This window comes from Corvus cornix, chromosome 2 (assembly GCF_000738735.6).
Source record: "Corvus cornix cornix isolate S_Up_H32 chromosome 2, ASM73873v5, whole genome shotgun sequence".
Lineage (NCBI taxonomy): Eukaryota > Metazoa > Chordata > Aves > Passeriformes > Corvidae > Corvus > Corvus cornix.
The window spans coordinates 123,917,605-123,933,138 of NC_046333.1; the positions used below are offsets into that span (position 1 = coordinate 123,917,605).

The following is a 15,534-nucleotide window of genomic DNA, read 5'->3' on the forward strand; positions in this document are numbered from 1 at the left end:
AATTGCTTGTAAGATTACTGAGAGGACTGGATTTCAGTACAGTTACTAATAATTTAAAAATATATGTAGACGTACTGAAGTCTTATACAGAAAAATCTCGACTTTTTTTTTCATTTCTGGTACTATTAATTTCCAGAAAAGAAGAAAAATGGCATTGAGCCATTGTGCAAATGACTGTTGCATATTTGCTGGTTTCTTTAGTATGGGTTACTTTGCACATTAGATGCCTAAGCCATTTCTGTTTCATGCACCTAGAAAATTACCAGTGAAAATCCCAATCCACTTTTATTCATTTAGTGACTGTTCATTATTAGTTATTTTATGTGCTAACTTTCATGTGAACCATGTTTTTGACATAAGTTTAATAATGAGTTATAGGCTAAATATTCACCACCCCATCATCACTGGTCCTAATATAATTTAAACGTCTGTCATCCCACTACTTTTTCTATGCTATGTTGCTATTAACATCTTCTAATTATAACAATGCTTAAGATATTCGTGGCCATGTTTCCTTTTGTCCTTCCCATCTCATCAGAGACATGATGGTGTGCACCATATGGAGCTACAATGGAGGCAGAAACTCTCCCATCCATCACAAAATGTTCACTCTGTTTACCATTGTCAAACTCATGACTGCATCATTTCTGTTTTGTTTAAAAAAATCGGGAAAAGTGTGGAAGACTTAAAGGTAAGAATAACAGCTTCAAAGAAAGAGGATAAGTGGCAACTTTCTCAAGACCTTGGTGTCCACTGGTCCTGGAATAAGTAGAAATAGTCTCAGTCAGGTGAAGAACTAGAAAATTTGAAGAAGCGGGTAAGTTTCTTCCTATGCCTGGAAAATTAATGTATTATTTAGCAAACTGAGTAATAGCAGTATCAGATTTTAATGGCATCCTAGGCCCCAATCTTTCAAATATATGTGAATGCAAGTCACAGTTTCACAGTTTTGTGAAACCAATTACCCTATAGACATGTGAAAAGCTGTTCACAAGTTTGCAAGATTGAAGATGAAAACTGTTTTAAGGATCGCTCATGATTTTGTTTTGTAGTTGTGATGTTTCGTTATAGAAGTAGTGAATTATGATGTAAGGATTACAGGAAAACTGTGAAATGTCTGACTGTATTTTAATTTAGATTAATTTAATGGAAATCCAAATTAGTGTTTGTGTGTGTGATTTAGTTAAAGAAAGAGGAAATGGTATCCCTCTTCTGAACATTTGTGGAGATGTTAAATGAGATCAAAGTAGTAGTTCAGTAAGTTTTATATGTTCTATTTAGATAATCCCCTAAATGCTTAGGACTCTGTGCATAGCATGTTAACTGAATTTCTAGATTTTCTATTTAGTTTCTTTCTCTTGTTCTATTTTGACATATCCATGCTAACATTTTGACATATCCAGGCTTCTTACAGTTGTGTTAACCTTTTCATTATGAATTAGGCAAGGTAAATTTTAAAACTTTTTAAGAACTAATAAATTTGAAATGTTTTAAATGTTTATTAAATAAATTAGATGCAAAATATAACAACGTATTTCTTAGAGCCTTTTTTACAGTGCACAAATTCAGAACTAGTTATAGTTCCCAAATTTAAGCACAGAATTCCAAGGTTTATCGTGACATAGCTGAAGGCTGCTTGACTCCATTACTTTATCTTTTTCTCTAAGAGAAATTGCAAATCTGAAGTATTTTAATAAGCTTGTGCCATTTATTTTGATTTTTAATTTCTCACTATTACTAGAAAAAGTAAGACATTAAGTAAATAAAAATTTGTGTTTATGACTTTCACATTATCTATGACGTATTAAAAAAACAACAAAAAAATATTATCTGTTCAAGTATAGGATCTGATCCTATATATTTGTGTCTTCCAGTTATGACTGAGAAAAGCTGAATTGATTGCAATGGAAATCTACCTGACAGTAAGTATTTGCAGTGGCAGACAAAATTAGTTAAGAGAAGAGAATATAAAATTAAGAAAGACAGATGGACTCATAAGAGTGAAATACAAATAGTCTGAATCAGGATTGATTTCAACATAATGTGGTGGAGGAATCCCCACTTATTGATCAACTTTAAAGCCCATGCACAGCACTTAAAAAGATAAAGTAAGCAAGGTCAGATAATCAAAGCATTTAAATAGTAAAAACAGCAACTGCCACTGTAGACTGCTAAAATAAATCCATAATACAAATTGCTTTAGCAAAAAGTGGATGAGCAGCTGATCTTCCTATTGAACTTTTATACTGTTCAGTGACCACACTGGGGAGAGGATTGGAAGAAATGCCTTGAAGATCAATATTGAGTGAGATGTAGCAGGGATTCATTCTGAACATGAAAGAATTACAAGCATGAGAGTAGAGATCCTGAGGAAATGTCATCAAGAAAGGACCGTTCTTTTAAAATATCACACATATTATATGAACATAGTATTAGTTGATATCCCGTTATGATCTTTGAGCATTCAAAGCTTATTAAATCAGAAATTTACTTCTTGCAAAACAAAAAAATAGGACAAAAAGAACTAATGATTTTAATGAAATTACTTCTAAGAATTTAGTAACCTCTGTATCCAAAACAAGGGGAAATTTAATCATCCTAATTAGTACAGTGTTCAGTTGAGGCAGCTACTTTTCAGCCATATGTATTTCAAGTTTTTGCTGAATAGGAATGATGAACCAGAATATTGTATTTTTTCTGGGGTTTTTGATCTTTTTTGTTTTTTCAAAGACCAACATGCACCTGTAATTAACATGTTTAATGTAATTGCTGTTTCTTCAGGTCTATTCCAAACAGCATTTTCGCAGACATTTTAAATATTCTAACTACAATGCTCTAATGCAAGTGCTTCAAATTTCAATTTCTCCTAAACCTGTATAGGCTTTTCATTTTAAAATAGATGTTAAAAATATGCCATAGCTTTAATTTATACATTAATTTTTCCAGCACTATTCAGAGAGTATTTGTGAGAAAGAAATACTAGATGTGGAAGTACTACAGTAGCTCATTGTATCAAATACATTGTTTTCATTCACTGTTTTATTACATCATTGTATGAGAAATATTGCATTTTCATGGATATATTACCCCTTTTAAATGAAGAATCCTTCTTTTTTTTCTTTTTTTTTTTTTGGACTGTAATCTTCCTTTACTTTCAGGCTCATTGCCCTGCCTATAAAAATGGTGTTATTGTTAGAAATTAATAATTCAAGGTGTGAAGGTATTTGCATTTTGAACAATAAAAATGGAGCACTAAAACTAGAGGGTTTCAAGGATATAGAAAAAAATTTTAAAAAGCCCAACAAGTAAAGAGAGCATTTGTGTTCTCTTTGAAGATCCCTTTTGACAAAATATGTTAGAGTAACTTATTCTCACAATCATGAATTTTGTTTGCTGTGGTAACTGTACCACACACCCTCTTGTAACACATAATTATTTACAACTACTATTGGCTCCATTTTTGCTGTATGAATTGCTGATGACAGCAATTTCAATGTAAAATTGTGAAAAACCATATTCATAGTTGTCAAAGAAAGGTCAGCTTATTTGCATTCATTAGGAACTTGGAGGGCCGTACAACATGCTTTTCCTTTGGAATTCTTATGGTTATTGATTTGTATACAGCTGTAGGAAAAATTAGTTGGAATTACATTTCACTTACCACTGGAGGCTTTATATTAATAACTACGAAGTTATACATAAAAATCATTGGAACCACCAAATTAAATAATTGTAATTTTTAAAAAGTAAAGTTTTTACATTTAACTTTTAAAAAATAATCTCTTTTGTATACCCTGAGGAAATCTTTTAGTGAACTTTTGGTAATACTTACAGTGCTTTTATTTGCACAAAAATGCGTAGGCACTTATATTAATGTGATATAAAGTATTTGAAACTTTTGATTTAATAGTGGTCTTTAAAGATGCTTATAAACAAAGACAATATGTAATCGTATGATTAAACTTCCTTATATACTGAATTTTTCTTATATAACTGTATAATTACTAACCCCAAAATGTAGTTTAAGCATATGAATAATCCTGTCCTAAAAAATGATCTTGTGTTTGTACTCTAGTTATTAAAGACCCTTCAATATCAAGAGCTATGAAAAATCATAAGGAAGTGTTATAGCCATCTTTGACTGCTAGCTCCTAGGTATAAAAATATATGGCTAGAGTCTTCAAAAGAAAGTCTACATGGGTAACATACCAACAGTGTGGGGTCAGGTAAAGCACATTGTCAAACTGTGACAAACCTGTGTCTAAATGGAGAGAAAGGAAGAGAACTTCAGATTTACAGACAGCAATGATGCTCAGGTGGTATGCATTTGAAACCTTGTTTGCATTATATTGATAAATACCGTACATGATTAGTGCATATTTCTGTGAACTTTTAACACTTTAAATGGATTAGAATGTCTTATTTTGATCATATCCATATTGTTCATTAAGATAAGATTAGGTCCTTAAAAAATGTTTGGCTTATTTCCATTGCATCCAAAAATGTTTAAAGTAGAAAATATGGAATACAGTTTTCCATAGTGTGCATATATAACACATGTTTGAGATTAATCAAATCATAGTCACCTCTAATTAACAGCAGGGAGCAATTCCAACATGGGACAGGGCCAGATGACTAAGAAATGAAGCATATATTTAAAAGATGCAGCATACTAAGAAAAGAAAAATAGGTTATGACTTATGACTTAAAAATACTGAGAAGTTTTTAAACCTGTGGTTCTGTGCATGTGGTTTAAACATTTTACTTTGCTTTTTTTTTAGCTGGGCCAAAAATTTTCAGAGCCCTACAGTTTTGTAGGTAAACACAGTTTTCTTTCAAAGTTAATTCTTTTCATTCTCCATAATTAATAGATTTAAAAAACCTCCGACCTTTGCAACTTCAGATGAGCAGCTTTTCTTTCAAATTCTAAAAATGTCTGATTTGTATGCCAAAATTCCATCATTTGCCATGGCATTTGCTTAGCACCACAGGAAAAGCAGTGATCAAGGAATTGATCAAGGACATACATTGAAGTAAGTTGAATCTTTCATCCTGTTTGTTTTTTTTTTTAAATAGGAAGTTATATAGTTGATGAAAAAGAAAACTCTAGGAAAAGAAATGTAGTTGTGCAATGAAGACAACTGGAGAACTAGATACTTCCCTGTCCTTTCCCTCAGACATAATGAAGATACTACCACTAAACTTTTCTGAATGTCCAGTCTGAGATACTGCTGTCTGATCTGCGGCAGACTGAACTTTGCCAAGAACAACTGTAGCCAATGATAATTTGCTTTGAACACTTAAAGGTCTTTGTGAAGTAGCATTAACAAAAGACACGAGGAAAACAATGTTGTGTCTGGTCTCTGACTGGGGATTTGAGCCAAGGTCATTTTCATTGCAGTGTAGGGCAATAGCTCCTGAGCACACACAAGTTTTTCTGCCTCTCAGTGATTCAATAACTTCTAAACTTGCCTATGAATAGGGGAAAACTCTGCAAGAAAGACTAGAGAGCAATCCCTCTTATATCAGCATGGAATGATGTTAGTTCAAACTGCTTCAAAATAAAAGAGAAATTAATCTCTGTTCTCATATATCCCAAATGAGAGTTCTGATAGAAAGCAATTTCACATTTTATTTTTGCTTAATGTGAATTGCCTTCTTTTACCCCATGTTCCCAAATTCCTTTACTTCAACTGCCTATGTATGAAATGATAATAGGGATGTATTCTCATATCATGGATGCTGATATTTATGAAACACTCAGACACCATTGTGTTGAAATCAGTGGCTTTATTTATGTTGGTTTGTTTGTTGTGTCATAATGTGAGCCGTGTTTCTCAGTTTAAGTCATGTTAGCTGGTGTATAGAGACATTATCTGTAGGTTGTAGATGCAGAATTTGCCATTGAATGGATTAGAAGTTTGTTCCAGGATCTTGTTTTGGACTTAAATATTTTGTGCACTGTCCATGATTTTTAAAAATAATTACATGAAAATTAATTTGTAGGTTTTGGAAACTCAGGTAGAGTGAAGGATATTTTTTCATTCATATCAGCATTTGAACATTGTACTTCAGTAAAATCAGCATCAGAGCCTGCTTCCAAGTCAAAGAGATTTTAGGAGGTACCCAACTTAAAAGTAAAATTGGATTCACCTCTTTTATATGGATATTTTTCAAAAGGAACACCTGTGAAGGGATTCCTTGCTTGGTGCACTGTATTGTCGGACTTAATCAGATCAGACAGAGATTTGGCCAGCAGACACTTTCTCTAACAGGGAAGTAACAAGTAAGGTAGCAAAAAACCCCAGGACAAGTAAGGGCCAGAGCACAGCACTGACCTTCTCCAAGACAGAAGAACTTTTCAACAGAATGGATGTAGAACTTAGATAGGTTATAGCTCACTCTCTCTGCATACACATACTCTCATATATTTGCTTGTTAATATCTTCCTTTGAAATATCCATATTATTTTAATTTACACTTTTCAAGATAATTTGGCTTTGAGCAAAAACTCAGCAAGAAAAAATTTCAATCCAAGCACATGAAGATGGGCAAAGCTCTAGGGAACTCAAAAGTGTGTCTAATAATGGAAAATTTTGTGGTAGGCAGAAGAGTGCTAAACAACTGTAATGGCATCCTGGCAATCAATGAAGCTACAAAAACTGGGGGGTCGGTTTATGTCATCATCTTACTGAAACTGGTGAGTGTGCAAAGGATTTATTGCTCACAAACACCAAATGAAATTGTGAATAACAAACTCTAATGAAAGAAACTTAACCTTGACATAAACATAATACTCCCTTGTCCATAATTTTCAGAACTGTATTGTATATTAGCCCTTTAAGGATAAGCATCATCAATATAATGCAAAAATTCAAAAGAATTTTTTAAAGATAGGAAATTATCTTGTTCTTTTTCTTGACTTTTTTTCAAAATTATAGTCAGAGATTTAGAAGAAATGGACTTTAAATTGGCATCTATTGCTGTCTCCAATAAAATCTGCAACAGCAAGCACCTTCTTCTGGAACCAAGAAAAGGATTAAGAGGGTTCCATGGTTCTGTTTGATTTAACCTTTGATTTTAAGTTAACTGATTGATGTTCATTTGGAATTCCATTTCAGATGGATATTCCAATTGTCAGAATTCATAATGGCAATATATACTCTCTTTCTAAGTTTGGTATCCCTAGGATTACATGAGAGCCCTTCTTAAGGACGAAAGACATTTAGGCCTGCAAGAAAACACTTGAATGGTTTGAAGTAGAAACTTTTTATCATCAGACATGACAATATTAAGTCCATCCTTTTCATTATAGATTTCTCACCAGACTTGAGTGTTCTGTTATAGACTGTAGTGCTGACTACTATTAATAGTAGCCCCCCTTGAATTCTATCAAAAATGAATGGAATTTGTCTGAGTGGCTTTGTTTTATTTTGTTTTGGTTTTTTGGGGTGTTTTCTTGTTTGTTTGTGGTTTTTTTCCCCTCTGCAGCTGTTGTGGCCCAGCCCACCTGGCAGTTTAAGGGAAAGGTTGCTTGATTTACTTTGAGTGGTGCACAGGAAAAGCAACAAAATTCTCAGGAGGTTTAGTATCAAACTTTTACTTGTAAATTTTAGAACATTTAAGGTAAAATAAGGTACTTGGCAAATTTTAAAATGTAGCCATTTTGGTTAGAAAACCAACAATAAAAAACTTAAAATTAACACTTGAGAAAATGTACAAAAGGGAAAAGAAATAAAGAAATATAAGAGTAGAAAGGTATAAAATCACCACCTGTGGATCCAGAAATGAGACCTGATTGTTGAAATTTTGAGGTCTCTTGGTCAAAGTGATGTTGCAGTCTTGATCCACCAGGGGCGGGGGAAGCGTTCAGTTTGGAGTGAGGAAAGTAGTTACATTATTTAATACCTAATAATATACCTGAATTCAAAAAATACAAATTTTAAAAAATTCATGAACAATACTTGTGGTAATACCATCTAACTCTTATCTAGCAATTTACATTCAGAGATGTTATATTTTGCTAAGGATGTGTAATTTAATTTAATTCTTTAAGAATACTAGGATTTTGTATAGATGTGTGTGTATTTATTGGGGAATAAAAGTGATTTTTATAGATTAGGACTTTGGAGAACAAGATAGTGAAGTGTCTTGTCTTGGGTATCAGCAAAGATAAAAAGAGCAAAGCCATTTGAATAAAGGAATGTGAAAAAGATCAATTTATAACAGCAAATGAGCATGGGAACTCACAGGAGCCACCTAATCTACAGAAAATCTCTCTGTATGAGCTGAGACTCCATGGGAAAAAATGCAGTGACTTTTTTCATTTTTCTTTCAGTGAGAAAGGGAATAGGCTACTTGGTGTTTATTGAAGGGGAAAAATGCACATAATTTGACAATATTTGAATTCTGTGTTACTCTACTGTAATTTTCTTGTTCACTCTGGAAGTTTGGATTAAATTCCTTTTCTATTGATAAAGCCATGTAAACTCAAGAAAACTAGTTTTCTCTGCCTCCCCTTCTCTTGCATATGTATTTATAGAGGGAAATATCTTTTTGTTTGTTTATTTATTTTTACTTTTAACTTAACACAGCTGGGTAAAAATAGTGTAGTTTGAGTGCTTATACTTTTCATCCCTGTAATTAATACGCAAGAAGGAAAGCATTGAGATAAGTGGAACAATATAATAAAATGTTGGTTTAAATTGGATAGTTCTAGAAAAAGAAATATTTTGCAGGAATGAAAGCTCTTCCATCTAAATTATACCATGTAATCTAACCTGGTTATAAGCTTAAAAAGCCTGCAAATCATAGAAAAACTGGAAGAAGGGATTGACTGCACACAAGAAAAACACTGCCATGTACAGGAGGAGCCTTTAGAAGAGCAGTCTCAGATGAGAATTCTCCAGCTGGACTAGGGTGCAGTAGAAAAACTGATAAAATACTACAGTACTCAGGTACAGTATATGAAATTGAAGCTTAATATTTGAAGTAACGTAAATGAATGCTCCTAGGTTATTTTTCCACTGGAAAAGGAAATATTATTTAAATAAAATTACCCATAAAATTCACTTTCAACACATGAGAGTTATTACTGAAAATATTCAGTCAATATAAAAGAACATTACTTCTCAAACTCTTGTGGGTGGGATTTATCTTGTCTAACTTTTGATGTCTACAGCCTAGGTGGAAATACAGGAGGGAGGTCCCTAAGTTCCCATTATGGTTGTTGGAGACTTAGTCAATCCAGAGAGAGGAATCAAGAGCTGAACAAACACTGAGCCAATCAAGTATTAAAATGCGTTTTTCGATCAGTCTAAAAAAGTCTCCAGATAAACATTCAACGAGGCCTCCACTCAATGCAATGGAAGGATATGTATGCAGTCACACATAGTCAACTGAATGCAGATGGAAAAATTGATGATCTGGTGAGTTACCCTTTCCCAATAATTCATTAAATGCTAAATTTTAAAAAACAAAATATTTATTTGTTTGGTATAACTAAATGTTTCACAGGTATTAATGCAGATCATTGCTCTGAAAAATATTATATAAATACAAGAATTAAAAAAGGAATGATTTATGACGTAGAGGAAAAAGAAAGTTAAAATAATAGATGATCTTTCCTGTGTCTTTTATTGTTTATATTTAGAGCCTTTTTTTTTCTTGGTTTTGGGTTTGTTTGGTTGTTGGTGGTGTATTTTCTTTTTTTTTTTTTTTTTGATAGAAAAAAAAAAGATTGAAAGAATGTGGATAGATGAGAAAGTGGGCAAATATAAAAGATAGTAGAATGACTAATATTCTTTTCCACCCTACTGTTACCATACCATACCAATGGAGATTGATTATTTGCTGCATTATTTCACTAAAGAAGTGCATTAATTCTGGAGCTTGACTCAACCTTGAACAGAAAGAATATAATAATATTTATTTAAATGAAATTTGTTGCCACCTGTGAACCAGATGGTTGCAAAGTGTTTCCACTGAAAATGTTTAAACATCCAGAGGCAAAAAGAAAAAAGATACAGGTTGAATAAAACAAATATATTTTAGTTTTTGAAGGTTTCATTACATGCAATTTCAGTGGAAATAGAGGTTGAATAATTACTACACACAATTTTGATTAAATTTTTCACTTACTTTTATGATGTTTTGCATTTCCAGTGTTTCTGACATATAACCCATCAGGGTACTAAAAAAAATTAAAAATACAGTAAATCTGTAGTTGTTTAATTGAATAAGTATTTTATAATAAGGCGATTTCAGAGTAAAGAAATATTTAACATAGAGGTAAATATGCAAAGAAAATCAAATCAAGCAAGTGAAATAGTTAATCATGCTAACACTTGGATTATCAAAGTATCATCACACTAATTTGTTTATGCATGTTGATTCTTGCCCAATAGAGGCAAATTGCCACTGGGAGCAACTGGTGCCGTTAAGCTGCCAAATTAGTCCGTTCTCCAGCTAAGTAGCTTGGGAAGGTACACTGAAGGTTTCCTCTTTCTAAAGACTCTATTTATTATCTTTACTTGTGTAAAGAGTTCATTAGAAAGAATTTTACATTGAAATATGGTAACTTTTTAGCCTCCTTTAATGCAGTCACACGTCTTTAACTACCAGACATAAAACTGCTTAATTCTGTGGTTATTAATGGATTCATATGTCATAAAGCCAGAAGAAACAGTGTAATCGAGTCTCATATGTGACACAATACAGGCCATAGGACTTCAGTGAATTAAGTGGTACGTCATGTCTAAGTAAATGTGACTGAAATGGAGCATATTAAAATACAGCATACATTTTTTTAATACACGTTTGACTTTAAAAAGCCAATGTACCAGAATTTGTGACAATCCTTCATAGGTTCTCTCAATAAATCTAGCTTTTAAACCCTTGCAACATGTTGATTCTGTATCATTTTAGCCTCTTACTCAAAATTTCATATGAAAATTCATATAGAACTAAAGTATATTATCTTTTCATCTTAATCAACAGTATCTGAAATCTCTTAAAACCAGTGCACATAGTAGGGTAAGTTGTGTTTACAGTACAGTCACAGTAATTTGTATTATTTATATTAATCTAGTTATATTAATCTACATATTTTCTTTATATCTACAGTCAATGCAAATTAATATGGAATTATGATATCAGTCCTTCAATAGTTTGAGTGGACTAGATTAGTAAATGCCAGGGCAGAATTATTTGAATCTCACAGGTAGACCCAAAAAAGTATTGACAGAGAATTAGTAGAGCACTACTAATTAGTAGTTTCTACTTTTTAAAAAACCTTTCACCGTTTCTAAGAACATACAGCCTAAAATTGGTCAAGAATTTTTTTTCTAACAGCTCTTCAAAAATTCTTAGGAATTCTACATAGGAAAGTAAAAATCTATATGTACTTCTGTGACTGCAATAATTTTTATCCTAAGCCAAGTACTGTGAATTCCATTGTTACTTTTGATTTCTTAAATGTCTTTTTTTTTTGGTGAGGGAGAGATGCAGATCTACGTAATGCTGTTGAATAAATTACAGAAAGGATCTTATTTTTATATTCAAATACCTTGGATTAATTACATCCCACTCATTAATTTTTGTGGGGTTTCTTCTCTTAAGATACTGTTTGTGCACGTATGCACAGTGACATATGAGTATATACATGCAAATCAATGTCCATGGCTATGTCTATATGCAAGTTGTCACATAAAATTTATAACAACTTTAGAACATGTTTGCACCTCAAAATATGACTTTTTCAAGATTCCTTTTGCCAGAAGAGTTACTAACTTCTAGTTTTATAATTAATTCCTACTCATGTGTTTTAAATTGATAGAATCAATCAAAATAGACTCAATCAGCATTTTAAGAATTAATTTTGTAATTGGTATAGTTTATCTATGCAGCATGTTTTAAAAAATGTTTCAAGGTAAGGAATACTTTGATAAGCACAGTTTAGCATCTCCAATACACCAATTTTCTCTGAAGTTTCTGAGGAAAGCTCAACTTTTCTCCTCCAAGTCTAGTTCTAAACCCTATGTTTAAAAGTCTTTACACATTAATTTTAAATTTTCAGAAGTCTGGTAACTTAAAACAGCTTAACTTACCTTGCACCAGATTTTGCTTACTATGTTTTTGAGAACATTGTTCCATTATAGATTTCTAAGTCAGTAGCATTAAGATATTAAGTGTTTCTAAGCAGATCAAATTACTCAAATGACTCATTTGCTTATTTGTTTGTTTATTCCTGGCAACAGTGATTAACTGCCATAGTGATTATGAGACCAGCATTTCACAGTCTTAGTATTCCATTTGAACTTATAAGTAATTTTCTATCAACAGTGTTATCAGTGAACTTCTGTGTATATGTTACTCAAAGAAATCTTGTAAGTAACTTCAGATTTTAAACTGTATGGACTATATCTATCTAAAATTTTGGACTATATCTATCTAAAATAAGCAATATGTTTCAAATGATTCTTTTGATTTTGTTTCCTTTGAACAAAAAGCTGCTGTCAAAGGTGAAAAGGTCTTTATTTTTCTAGTGGAAGTCCTTTTCATTTCTCTCATTGTTATGGATTAATAAGTAACCAATTTCACATTTTATTACAAAATAAGTAGAGGCAGGTGGCCAGAAGACTGGGAGAGTGGCATACTCAATTTCCTTGTGGCATGTATTAAAATTTTAGGAACATATTTGCCTGGCCTTCTGCTGGGTTTAGTCAAACTTCAGCTGACAGGTAAGTAAGCATTGTATAAACATTTTATTTTGTTGTACCAAAATGTAACCTCTCTTCAAACTTTTGCATATAGTGGAGTGTTGTTAGCAACCAATATAGGAAACACCAAACTGTAAATGAGAAAAACTAAATAAACCATGAAAAAAGCCGGACATTGAGCTACATATTGTTTTAATACAGAATAAGCAATATCTAATAAAAAAAATTCATTGGCTTCCTTGTTGATTTTTAGTGTTACTGTTACTCTAACAATAGCTATTAGATTGTAATCTTTTTTTGTTGCTGTAAGACCGTAAGTTTCAAACATCTTCTAACTACTCTATTTCTTTGAACTATAGCTTTATCTTTTGAAAGGATAATATACCTTAGTTACACCAGTAAACTGACTGTAGGCTAAAACGAATTTTATTCAAGGCGATACTACTACCTGTATAAAGTGGAATTAAGGGTATATGATCCACTTTTGCTTCATTGCATGATTAGTATTGTGTGACAATTTAGGTTTATAAAGACACTTCTGAGTGAGCACCAAAAAAAGAGAAAAATATAGGGGTTTAAAAAATGAGTCCGAAGAGCCTGAGAGTCATGTCTATGAAGACTCTTTCTTTCATTTCTCCTTATTATTCTTTAATCAGAACTATTGCTTGTAAGTCATGTGAGACCAATCTCCAAACTGCATGCCAATGAATAATTTACTCCTAATTTGCTATAATCTCAGGAGACATTCAGAGCACCCACATGATGTATATTGCTTAGTAGCAACCCAAATGAGGGATTTGAGTATATGTGGGTGCATGCTGCTGCACTACCACTTCTGCTTACGTAAGTTTAACTTCTATCTCTAAAATACTCTAGAAATTATGTTTTCATTTAATTTATTTTTCCCTTCATTCCTCAATAATTGTTCTCTTTTCCAGATTAATTTTAGGAAATCTGTAGACAGCTACATGCAAATGCCTTGCTTAAAAATGAAAATTTCTAGAATTATAGCCATTATGTATTTACAGACACCTGACATTCTATGTACTGTATCTACTCTACAACAATTTATGCTTATGTAAATTGGGATGTAGAATAGTTGACGTCTTTTATGTTATATCACTTCATGACTTTTATCTTCTAGGTCAAATATAATTGAAAAAATATCTCAGGCTTGCTAAATTGACTTTACAACAGAAAAGGTAACTACACAATGAAGTAATGTTAATTCAGTGAAAATATTATGATATGAGAAGAATTGTCGCCTGTTCATATATGAGAAGTTATATTAGTGCTAGAGAAATTACTTTGAAATAAATAACACCCTACGTCTTAGAACTTGAGAGGGAAACCGTGTAGGCTAGTACCTCTTACTTCTTTCTATGCTGTCAGGGTGTGCACATAATTTCTGTTACACTTATATATTTAGAAAAGATCACTCTCCAGTAAGGTTACAGCTCCTGGAACAGTTCCACAGCCCATGTGAAAATTAAAGAATTGAAGTATACAATTTCTATTTCATTTTTCATCATCCATATTAAATATACTTATAGATGGCAGTCAGATAATATTTTATAGAAGGGAAAAAGCCCTAAATTTTCAAATATATTATCCATATGTCTGATCCTTAATTTCCTATCCTTGAATATATTTGCCAATAAAATATTCAGTGAATTTGAAAAAGTCTTTATGTTTTTGGGGAATATTAGGTCATGCTTGCAGATGGGGAAGAGCAGAGGATGAGAAAATATTCTACATTGAGAAAACATGATTTCATGCTATGTGTGTTGATGGAGAAAAAAACCCCAAGCTTTTCTAGTTCCATGCATTTAGCTAGATTTAGGAAAGGATCTTTAAAAAGAGAAATCAAAGTAATCATGCATATGTATACATATAATGTTTATGTACCTTTCCTACAGAAGAAAAAAAAAGGGTGTATTAGTATTCACATTTGACATCCAAGGTGTGTTGAAATTACTAAAATACATAATTCAATTAGCAGGAGAGAAGGAAATGTCATATAGTGATATTCAAGCACCTCTACGTATCCATAAGAAACTATAAAATTATAATATTTTACAGGAGGTCAGAAATTACAGACTATGACCTCGTGTCTATTTTAGTCTGAAGAATCTGTTTACTCATCAAATAGTAAGGAAATGGACCTCCTGCAAAAAAGATCAGTTAAGAGCCACTGAGATTTGCTGCATGAAATGCTTCATTCTTTTCTTCAAAGAAACCTTGTTTAAAGACTGAGTTTTATGAATAATTATTAGAAAGGCTGCAAGGGGCCTTTATATATATATGTGTGTGTGGTGTGCATATGTAATTTACATATGTAATATAGAACTAAGAGTCCTGAATTCCTTTGGAAAAGGATATTCAGGACTTAAAAGGGCATAAGTTTATGTTCGTAGAATCATATAATCACAGAATGGTTTGGGTGGGACCAGACTTTAAAGATGATCTAGTTCCAACCCCCTGTCATAACCTTCCACTAGACAGATTGCTCCAAGCCCCATCCAACCTGGCCTTGAACCCTTTTAGGGATGGGGCATCCACAACTTCTGTGGGAAACCTGTTCCACTGCTTCACCAACCACACAGTAAGGAATTTTTCCCTAATGCATAATCTAAACCTACTCTATTTCAGTTTGAAGCCTTTCCACCATATCCCATCACTACAAGCCCTTGTAAAATGTCCATTTTTTTTGTAGGTCTCCATTAGGTACTGGAAGGCCACAATTAGGTCACCCTGAAGCCTTTTCTTTCCCAGGCTGAACAAACCCAAGCCTCTCAGGCCTTCCTCATGGGAG

At 32.6% G+C, this 15,534-nt stretch overlaps 1 long non-coding RNA gene across 1 annotated transcript; it reads left to right on the forward strand.

Annotated features, from left to right (window-relative positions):
• Window positions 1-1,885: 1,885 nt before the first annotated feature.
• Window positions 1,886-15,201, forward strand: LOC104692803. The gene is made up of 3 exons (XR_002046644.3): window positions 1,886-1,922; window positions 9,182-9,428; window positions 13,864-15,201. It is a non-coding gene; the product is annotated as an uncharacterized LOC104692803 (long non-coding RNA).
• Window positions 15,202-15,534: the final 333 nt, after the last annotated feature.